Source organism: Fundulus heteroclitus, unplaced genomic scaffold (genome assembly GCF_011125445.2).
Source record: "Fundulus heteroclitus isolate FHET01 unplaced genomic scaffold, MU-UCD_Fhet_4.1 scaffold_246, whole genome shotgun sequence".
NCBI lineage: Eukaryota > Metazoa > Chordata > Actinopteri > Cyprinodontiformes > Fundulidae > Fundulus > Fundulus heteroclitus.
Genome location: NW_023396657.1, coordinates 122555 through 127931, shown reverse-complemented (window position 1 = coordinate 127931; position 5377 = coordinate 122555). Strand labels below are relative to the sequence as shown.

The following is a 5377-nucleotide window of genomic DNA, read 5'->3' as shown; positions in this document are numbered from 1 at the left end:
CAGTGGATTGTGAGATTTCTTTCACGCGATGCCCCTGAGGAGCGGAAGAGCAGGCCATACGGTCTTGCGCATGCACAGTTATTCAAAAAGGGACTTTGGCAAACGTCTGGAAAAATTGCCGAGCCTACCTTTAAATATGATTTTATGTCTACAGCAGTGGTGTCCAGAGTCATCAATCAAGGGCCGGTGTCCTGCATGTTTTGTCCTGGTTCAACACCGCTGAACCTAATGACTGCTTAATTAGTAGGATTCTGCAGGCCTTGAAGACAGACTGAGAAGGTAAATGATTCATTTAGATCAGATGTGTTGGAGCTGGTCTAAGTCTAATAGACCAGCCCTGGAGGACTGCAGATGGACATGTCAGGTCTATGGTTTTTCAGGAGAAGAAACTTTGCAATTTAACTCTTAGCTGGAGATACAGTCCAGATACAGGCTGTTTACATTCCAACTTTAGTTAGACTTTCTTCAGGGGACTTGATATTTCACTGTTCTTTCATAGGGTTAAGGTTGTGAGCATTTGTGGTTTCTTCAAGTGGTTGATGAATACCATCAATGCTTCAAAGATCTAACCACAAAATTCTGGCCGGTAAATACCTACATGACATTCCCTGACCGGGAATCGAACCCTGGCCGCGGCGGTGAGAGCGCCGAATCCTGACCACTAGACCATCAGGGATGCGCTGCTTGCCAAGTTCAGAAGGCGTTCCGACAATGTCTTCCATCACACAGCCGTACCGCCAACATGACATTGTGCCTACTTAAAGCTATTGTTGGTAATCCTGTTCAGAAAGACTTTTTTTGCTATACAATAGTCCTTCCGTCCTGGAAGTAATAAATACATGATGTATTCATGAAAAGGAAGTTAAAAAATCCATCTCTGTGGGAGCTGCAGGCCTGAAAAAACTCTGACCAATCCCTGCCATTTGCACCGAAGAGAAGGGATTTGTCAGAGATTTGGTGCTACTCTCACCTGCCACCAGACCACAGTGGATTTGTGAGATTTCTTTTACGCGATGCCCCTGAGGAGCGGAAGAGCAGGCCATACGGTCTTGCGCATGCACAGTTATTCAAAAAGGGACTTTGGCAAACGTCTGGAAAAATTGCCGAGCCTACCTTTAAATATGATTTTATGTCTACAGCAGTGGTGTCCAGAGTCATCAATCAAGGGCCGGTGTCCTGCATGTTTTGTCCTGGTTCAACACCGCTGAACCTAATGACTGCTTAATTAGTAGGATTCTGCAGGCCTTGAAGACAGACTGAGAAGGTAAATGATTAATTTAGATCAGATGTGTTGGAGCTGGTCTAAGTCTAATAGACCAGCCCCGGAGGACTGCAGATGGACATGTCAGGTCTATGGTTTTTCAGGAGAAGAAACTTTGCAATTTAACTCTTAGCTGGAGATACAGTCCAGATACAGGCTGTTTACATTCCAACTTTAGTTAGACTTTCTTCAGGGGACTTGATATTTCACTGTTCTTTCATAGGGTTAAGGTTGTGAGCATTTGTGGTTTCTTCAAGTGGTTGATGAATACCATCAATGCTTCAAAGATCTAACCACAAAATTCTGGCCGGTAAATACCTACATGACATTCCCTGACCGGGAATCGAACCCGGGCCGCGGCGGTGAGAGCGCCGAATCCTGACCACTAGACCATCAGGGATGCGCTGCCTGCAAAGTTCAGAAGGCGTTCCGACAATGTCCTCCATTCTGCAGCCTTAACTGGAGCTTGGCATTGTGATGGCTTAAGTATTAAACATATCTATAGGAGTGGAGTCCAAAGTCGATCCTCAAGGGTTGTTGTACTAAATGTTTTATGTTGGATAAAGAGGTCAATTAGTTATTCGAGGAGTGGGGTATTTTATGTCTAAGTCAAAATATGGCACTACTTTACTTTGCTTGAAAATCACAAAGTGACTTTTTACTTGAAAAATCACCATTTATCTACACAGAATTAAGAGGTTCTCACCTTGTGTACGTTGAGGAAAACTGCTTACCACCAACAACTATGTTTAGACAAAAGTCACGCTACAAGGACCTGGAGACAAAGCTAACAGAGGCTTCCCTGACCGGGAATCGAACCGGGGCCACAGCGGTGAAAGCGCTGAATCCTGAACACTAGACCATCAGGGATGTGCTGGCTGCCAAAATCGGAAGGTGTTCCGACAATGTCTTCCATCACACAGCCGTACCGCCAACATGACATTGTGCCTACTTAAAGCTATTGTTGGTAATCCTGTTCAGAAAGACTTTTTTTGCTATACAATAGTCCTTCCGTCCTGGAAGTAATAAATACATGATGTATTCATGAAAAGGAAGTTAAAAATCCATCTCTGTGGGAGCTGCAGGCCTGAAAAAAACTCTGATCAATTCCTGCCATTTGCACCGAAGAGAAGGGATTTGTCAGAGATTTGGTCCTACTCTCACCTGCCACCAGACCACAGTGGATTTATGAGATTTCTTTCACGCGATGCCCCTGAGGAGCGGAAGAGCAGGCCAGACGGTCTTGCGCATGCACAGTTATTCAAAAAGGGACTTTGGCAAACGTCTGGAAAAATTGCCGAGCCTACCTTTAAATATGATTTTATGTCTACAGCAGTGGTGTCCAGAGTCATCAATCAAGGGCCGGTGTCCTGCATGTTTTGTCCTGGTTCAACACCGCTGAACCTAATGACTGCTTAATTAGTAGGATTCTGCAGGCCTTGAAGACAGACTGAGAAGGTAAATGATTGATTTAGATCAGATGTGTTGGAGCTGGTCTAAGTCTAATAGACCAGCCCCGGAGGACTGCAGATGGACATGTCAGGTCTATGGTTTTTCAGGAGAAGAAACTTTGCAATTTAACTCTTAGCTGGAGATACAGTCCAGATACAGGCTGTTTACATTCCAACTTTAGTTAGACTTTCTTCAGGGGACTTGATATTTCACTGTTCATTCATAGGGTTAAGGTTGTGAGCATTTGTGGTTTCTTCAAGTGGTTGATGAATACCATCAATGCTTCAAAGATCTAACCACAAATTTTTGGCCGGTAAATACCTACATGACATTCCCTGACCGGGAATCGAACCCCGGCCGCGGCGGTGAGAGCGCCGAATCCTGACCACTAGACCATCAGGGATGCGCTGCTTGCCAAGTTCAGAAGGCGTTCCAGCAATGTATTCCATTCTGCAGCCTTAACTGGAGCAGTGATAAAGGATTTTTGAATATACATGTATTTTAACAATATTTTTCAACCAGATAAACTATATTAAGAACAAATGACTAAGAAAGACCCAAGGACTTAAGAACTGTTTTTTATGGTTCAAATGATAAAGGATATTTAAATATATTTACTAATTAGGTGAGTTTTCATCGCGGTTCTTTTCCCGCTTACGTGTCTCGCTTCACGAGAGCTGGAGTTTGTGAATCAACGTTACCGGTGAGCCAAGAGCGGCGCCACCAGAGGGAGCGACAGTGCGGCTAGCTTGCTGTGGCTAGCTTACTAACATCACGGCTGCTAACCGGGACGAGGCCGACGTCCGGCAGCTAACCGACCTAACAGAGAAAACAACCAGTGGAAAACGACGCGTTGGATTGACAACAGGCAGAGGTAAAACTCTGCCTTGTCCGTAAGTACCGCTACTCACCACAGTTAGCTGAACAGCGAGAGATCGGCTGTGCTTGAACAACGCGTCTGGCCCAGGGTGTCTGTGTTCACAGAGAGACAGCGCAGTGGCCTCCAACTGCTGAGCAGGAGCCTTAAGGAAGCGACAGGCAAAAAGAAGCAAAATAATGCCTCCAAAAGGATCCAAGACCGACGGGAGACAAGATGAGGACTATGTATCACTCACGCAAGTCAAAGAGTTGCCGAGCCAGCAAAAGCAAATGTATATGGAGTTACTCCAACAACAACAGGACAATTTTAAGGGTTTTGTTAAAATCATTGTGGACACTACTAACACCAGAATGGACGCAATGACACGAGAACTACAGGACATTAAAACCAGTCTGCAATTTACACAGAAAGACATTGACGACATTAAAGTAGAAAGTGCTAAGCACAAGGACCGAAATGACACGGTGCAGTCAGACATATTTAAAGTATGTGAGGGTATGATGACTATCACGGATAAAATGGAGTACCTTGAGGGGCAATCAAGGAGAAATAATTTGGTTTTTGATGGAATTCCTGAATCACCAAATGAGACTTGGGCTGAGACTGAGGAGAAAGTGAAAACTATTTTAAATGAAAAGCTAAACTTTCAACATAAGGTTGACATTGAGAGAGCTCACCGCACCGGTAAACATAGAGGAGACAGACCCAGGCCCATTGTTGTCAAATTTTTACGATACAAGGACAGATCAACTATTCTGCAGAGCACCAAGGCACTTAAGGGATCTAAGATTTTTATTAACGAAGACTTCACGGATGCAGTAAGGAAAAGGAGGGCGGAACTAATGCCGGACTTAAAAGCAGCACGTCAAAGAGGGGACATTGCTTACCTACGTTATGATAAGTTGATCACCCATCCACGTACTAGTACCCCTAAATTATCCAACAATGTATGACAGACAGCCAGACATAGCTGACGTTCACTTCTGAAAGAGAAACATGCAACAGATCACGGCCTATGAGGATATAGAGCTACCCGTATTCCAACACAGAAACTATCATCAGCAAGATATTGAAATTGACATTGATCCTGATAACAACTTCTATAATGTCAGCAATGATAGTTGTCACTATTACAGTGATGATCAGTTCAATAACAGCATTAAAATGGAACAAAAGCTGTCAATAATTCACTTTAATAGCAGAAGCCTCTATGCAAATTTTGACAGCATCAAACAATACCTCCAACAACTTGCACAGACATTCAATGTTATTGCCTTATCAGAAACTTGGCTCAATAGTGATAAGGGCATAGACTTTGAAATCAATGGTTATGAAATGGTTTGTAAGAACAGAGAAAACAAAAATGGAGGAGGAGTAGCTTTATATGTTGATAAGAAGATTAATTATAAGTTGATTGAAACAATGTCAACTGTGATGGACAACATGTTTGAATGTGTGACTATAGAAATACTCGTGGAAAAAAGGAAAAATGTCTTAGTGAGTTGCATTTATAGAGCCCCTGGATCAAACACTGAAGTATTCAACAACTGGATAGAAGAAAAATTTATAACAATTAATCAAAAAATAATATTTTTCTGTGGGGATTTCAATATTGACCTTCTCAATCCAAATAGACATAGAATGACTGAAGAATTTATTAACACCATGTTCAGTTTAAGCTTGTATCCTAAAATCACCAGGCCCAGTCGCATTACATCGCACTGCGCTACCTTAATTGATAATATTTTTACAAATGTGCTGGAAAATAATTTAACTAGTGGAAT

At 42.8% G+C, this 5377-nt stretch overlaps 2 non-coding genes across 2 annotated transcripts; both read right to left on the bottom strand.

Annotated features, from left to right (window-relative positions):
* Positions 1 to 1589: 1589 nt before the first annotated feature.
* Positions 1590 to 1661, bottom strand: trnae-cuc. Its single transcript has one exon. It is a non-coding gene; the product is annotated as a tRNA-Glu (tRNA).
* A 398-nt stretch (positions 1662 to 2059) lies between these two features.
* trnae-uuc lies at positions 2060 to 2131 on the bottom strand. The gene has a single exon. It is a non-coding gene; the product is annotated as a tRNA-Glu (tRNA).
* Between the last annotated feature and the right edge of the window lie 3246 nt (positions 2132 to 5377).